The sequence below is a fragment of the Nicotiana tomentosiformis genome, chromosome 3 (assembly GCF_000390325.3).
Source record: "Nicotiana tomentosiformis chromosome 3, ASM39032v3, whole genome shotgun sequence".
NCBI classification, from domain to species: domain Eukaryota; kingdom Viridiplantae; phylum Streptophyta; class Magnoliopsida; order Solanales; family Solanaceae; genus Nicotiana; species Nicotiana tomentosiformis.
Window position 1 is genome coordinate 99,941,388 of NC_090814.1, and position 5,941 is coordinate 99,947,328.

A 5,941-nucleotide genomic window follows, 5' to 3' on the forward strand; every position below is an offset into this window, starting at 1 on the left:
GCTTTATGATGAAAATTTGTAGCCACTTCCGCGCTATAGCGGTCTTCCCATACACACTTGCTATGTATTTCAAAAGTTAAATATTAGATGGAAACATCATAAATATAAATTATTAAACTGTTTAAAAAAATATTTATACCTTAAATTGATTGAAAATTTGCTCCTTCAGTGAGAATGGGCAATCAGTCCAAGTCGCATAAGGGCCATCTTAAAGCTTTCTGATGGCATTGGTGATTATCTTCGTAGTCTTATTGCCCGGCCTGAGCCTACAATTTAACAATAAAAATACATTAATATCTTAGTAAAAATATTACAAATCAATAGACGCAAAAATAATGAATAACACTTACCCATCACCCTCAGGGACTATGATGATCCTGCCATATCGATTATAATGCACTACCTCGTCATCACCATCCGAAGCATGTGTATCAGAGGCATGTGAAGATGGTGTAAGTGGGTCAGAGCTACTGCCTCGCAGGCGAAGGCCTGCAATAGATGGAGTCGATGATGAAGATGGTTGCGATCCCTGTGACTGCGACATAGCTGGATGCGAACCAAGTGGATGTGATACCGATGGCTGTGACCCGAGTGGCTGTGACATGGATGGATGCGATCCATGTAGTTGTGATATGTAGGGATGTGATCCATATGGATGTGATGTAGATGGCTGCGATGTAGATGGCTGTGAGGCAGCTGGACTGTATGTCGGACGTATAGTCCTATGGCCCTATGATGGAAGAATTGGTGTCTAAATGAAGGTGTACGACTCGTGATGCTATGGCAGCTCAGTATAGCCGTGTGGTGGAGGATAATACATAGGCATCTCTGAAAAGGGTGGACAAGAGGGAGTATTATTTTCTACCCTCCTCTTTCCCTTCCTACCCTTTTCTCGACCCCGAGAACTAGTAGGGTCATTGTTACTGTAATGACCCAACCGGTCATTTTAACTTTTAGAACCCCATTCCCTAAAATAAAACTTTTTGGAGGTGCTTGTAATGATTTATGACTTGCGGGGATGGTTGGTTCGGAATTTGGAAGTGTTTGAGGTGAAACCGGAACACTTGATTCTTTAAGTTGGCCTTAAAGTTCTAAGTTTGACTTCGGTCAACATTTTTAGAAAACGACTCCGGAATAGAATTTTGATAATTCCAACAGCTCCGTATGGTAATTTTGGACTTAGGAGCATGATCGGAATTTTATTTGGAAGTCCGTAGTGAAATTAGGCTTGAAATGGCTAAAATAGGAATTTAAAGTTTGAAAGTTTGACCGGGGAGTTGACTTTTTGATATCGGAGTCGGAATCTAATTCCGAAAATTTTCATAGCTCGATTATGTAATTTATGAACTGTATGTAAAATTTGAGGTCAATCGGAGTTGATTTGATAAGTTCCGACATTGAATGTAGAAGTTGAAAACTCTTAGTTTCATTAAGCTTGAATTGGTGATTCATGGTTTTAGCGTTGTTTGATGTGATTTAGAGGTTCGACTAAGTTCGTATGATGTTTTAGGACTTGTTGGTATATTTGGTTGAGGTCCCGAGGGCCTCGGGTGAGTTTCGGATGGTTAACGAATCAAAAGTTGAACTTAAAAAGCTGCTGCAATTTTCTCTTCTGCTGCATATTCTGGGCTGTGATCGAGCCTCAGATCGAGCCCCAGATATCGAGCCCACGATCGAGGCTTGAGTCGAAGTCAGGGACGAGGCTCAGTATCGAAGCCTCGATCGAAGGCAAGGCTCGAGGGCATGATCGAGGGTAAGGCTCGAAGGCTCAAGCTCGATGCAATGATTGAGGCTATGATCGAAGGCCCAACCTCGATACACTAATCGAGCCCATGACCGAGGTTCAGACTCGAGCCTGTGATCGAAGTCGCGATCGAAGGTAAGGCTCGATGGCATGATCGAAGGTATGGCTCGAGGGCTAGGATCGAGGCCCAACCCTCGATGCCCTGATCGAAGGCACATGTTCGATGCCGCGATCGAGGCCCTGTTCGAGGCCCAGTTCCGAAGTGCTGGGCAGTGTTATAAAGAGAGGACATTCGTCCCATTTGCCATTTTTGACGAACTTGAGCTTGAGCAGAGACGACTTTTGGCAGATTTTCAAGGGAAAAATATTGGGGTAAGTGATTCTAACTCGGATTTGATCAATATACAAGAATATATCATTGTTTTCACAATTTAATTAGTGTTTTGAGATTGAAATTTGGAAAAGTTTAGAAATCTCATAGAAATGAAATTTTGAGATTTCGGTATCGATTCAGAGTCGGATTTGAGTGAAAGTGATATGGTTGGACTCGTAATTGAATGGGTTGTCGGATTTCATAATTTTTGTCGGATTCCGAGATGTGGGCCCCGCAGGCGAATTTTTAATTAATTTCGAGATTTTTATTAAAAATGTAGTATTTCCTTATAGAAGTTATTTCCTACAATTTTTAGTGATTGTACTGAATTATTTTGGCTAGATTCGAGCCAGACAGAGTTGGATAATCGTGAAAAAGGCAAAATCTTGGATTAAATTGGAGCAAGACGAGGTAAGTCTCTTGTCTAATCTTGCAAGGGGAAAATTACCTCATAGGTGATTAAGATTAAATAATTGTTGCTAATTATGGGGGGCTACGTACGCACGAGGTGACGAGAGTCCGTGCGTAGCTACTATTAATGCTAAAGTCCGGGTAGTTTAGGACTCAAAGCATGTATTACTTGTGTAAATTGTATTCTTTGATTAATTAATATTAATTTATATATATGAATATATATTGTGAACTGTTTGATAAAGATATTAAAGGATGAAAATCTCATAGGCTTGATTTCTATTTAAATCAATTAATTGTCAAAAGAAATTGTTCTCCTCCCAAATTTATCATATAATAAACATACTGTCCTTCAAGAGGCATATAAGTAAATGTCCTCCTTTCTTGTGGAGCGGGCCGAATGCCTCGGCAGGATAGATGCATCTATGGATCACGCCGCATGTCCCTCGGCAGTGTACACAACACTCTGGATCGGGCCGTACGTCCTCGACATAAATCGTGCTTAATAATAATAATAATAATTACACGATGCTTTAATAATTTATTTCAGCTTGTAAAGCTACTTAGTAAATTGGAAAATCTTTGGAAATTTAATGAATTATTATTCTTGCTTGTTAAGGAATTAATTGTTACTCCTGTAAATGAGATTTAATTGATAAATTAGAATTTATTTGAATTAAAGGAATTTAATTAATATATTGAAAATTGATACATTTGAAAGAATTTGATTATTTCCGCTGATTAAATAAATTCTGTAAATCACGTTGATTTAAATATCCTAGTATTATTTCAATTGTTATTGACCTATAGTGAGTGTCAAAGTCGGCCATCTCGTCTCTACCACTTTGAGATTAGGCTTGATACTTACTGGGTACACGTTGTTTACGTACTCATACTACACTTGCTGCACTTTTTGTGCAGGATCTGAGACAGGTACTAGTGGAGGACCTATCATCACACACCCACGTCATCCAGAGGCATAGTGGTGAGCTGCCTTTCTGAGCCGTTCTGCAGCTACCAGTGTCTCTTCTGATATTTATATTCTGTCTATTTTATTTCAGACAGTATTGGGAGTTTTGTATAATCTACTAGATGCTCATTCACTTGTGACACCAGGTCTTGGCATACACATTGGTAGAGTTTGGGTTTATAATCTCTGAAAAGGGTGGACAAGAGGGAGTATTATTTTCTACCCTCCTCTTTCCCTTCCTACCCTTTTCTCGACCCCGAGAACTAGTAGGGTCATTGTTACCTTGACCCTTGCCTGCCATCTGCATAATATAATACACATTTAGATTGAAACATATAAGAAACTAGCTATAAAACGAGAGTGCTTTAAAAAACCAACTTTTTAATCCTCATCGACGTATTGTTCCTCGTCCGAGAATTCTTCGTCCTCACTTGTTTGAGCTTCATCAGTTGATTCTTCGTCCTCATTTTCTATAATTGTTACTTCATTTATATCAACTTCTTCCAATATGCGTTCAGGATATTCCAAATCATTTTCTAACTAATCGTCCACTATTTGGCGAACATTGGAGATATTGTTTTGGTATGCAACATCTAACACATTCTCGACATCCACCCTAACTACATGCTTAGTTTTTATTACAACCCACCAATCGGACTTATTCCGCCGCAATGGATAAGGAGCATAATACACTTGCCTAACGTTATGTGCAATTATGAAAGGATCATAGCGATCATACTCCCTCGTATGATTAACCTCAATTATGTTGTATTGGTTGTGTACTCTTGTACCTCTTGTTGGATTTGGGTCAAACCACTTGCATCTAAAGAGTATCAATTTCTTATATGGCCAACCTGTATATTCTAGTTGTAATATTTCTTTGACCACACCATAATAATCAATATCTCCAACTTGGTTGCCATCACCACCTTGAACCCACACCCCGCTGTTGTTGCTATTTTTATTTTTAGAGCAATCCTCTGTATGAAATTTATAACTATTCACTACGTACTTAGACATTGTTGTGACCTGAAGTCCAGGTCCCCAAGATATATCTTTCAAAAATTGATTTACACCATTATTTGGATTATTTACCTACATAGAGTTAAAAATATTCATAAGTTAGCACAACTTATGAATCAATTTTTATACATTCACTACATATATATATATATATATATATATATATATATATATATATATATATATATAGACACACACACACACTTACAAACTGTTTGAAACACGTATCAAATCTCGTATATACAGCATCATAGCCAAATTGACCCACGAAGTGACTGTGACATATCAAATATTTTTAGTAGTTGCATCAATATGTAGTCACAGTAAATTTTACATTTTGATAACTAATAAATCAATACTTACTTGAGAAATGGTACAACTTCGGGACAATTTAGCAACACATGAAGTGTAGCTGACTTGTACTCCATATCACTCAAACTTCTCTTTCTAACATCCTTAGAACATCGGCCTGGTTGATTGAATATGGACATTGGTGGATATAATGGATCATTCACACATTCGACCGTGTGCCTATTGGGCCTATTCCTAGAACATGGCACGTTACTCTCAAAATAATAAGAACAAAAATGTGCAGTTTCCTTTGCAAGATAGGCTTCGCATATAGATCCTTCAATCTTATTCCTCTGCTTAACAAATTATTTGCATTTGCCAATTGTCCTACATAATCTCATGTTAGCCAAGAACATTCAAATAAAATAGAATATTACATCAAACTTATAATATTACCTCTCAAAGGGATACATCCATCTGCATTGAACAAGGCCCTCCAAGTCGTGCCTCGTGTACAAGGTGTATTGGAAGGTGTTCCATCACATCAAAGAAACCACATGGGAATATTTTTTCCATCTTACTAGAAATTACACGGATGTTCTGGTCCATCCGAAGTAGGTTTTCTTCCCTTAATGTGGTAGAACACAAGTCTTTGAAAAACAAACTAATATCTGTGATGGGTTTTCAGATTCTTTCAAGCAAACCACAAAATGTAATAGGCACTAAGGTCTCCATGAAAACATGGCAGTCATGACTTTTCAAATGGGTCAACTTCCCTACCTCCATATCTACTTTTTTTCCAAGATTCGACGCATAACCCTCAGGCATCTTCAATTTCGTAACCCAATCACAAATTTATCATCTTCCCTCCAAAGTGAATGTGTAACTTGCTTTGGGATTGAACACCTTATCATTGTTTGCTGTCTGCAAGTATAATTCAGGCCGCCTGCAATATTCTTGTAAGTCCATTCTAGCCTTTGGGTTATCTTTTGTCTTATGTTTAACATCCATCACTGTGTTGAACAAATTATCAAAATAATTATTCTCAATATGCATGACATCAAGGTTGTATCGGAGAAGATTATCCTTCCAATAAGGCAACTCCCAAAATATACTCCGTTTCGTCCAA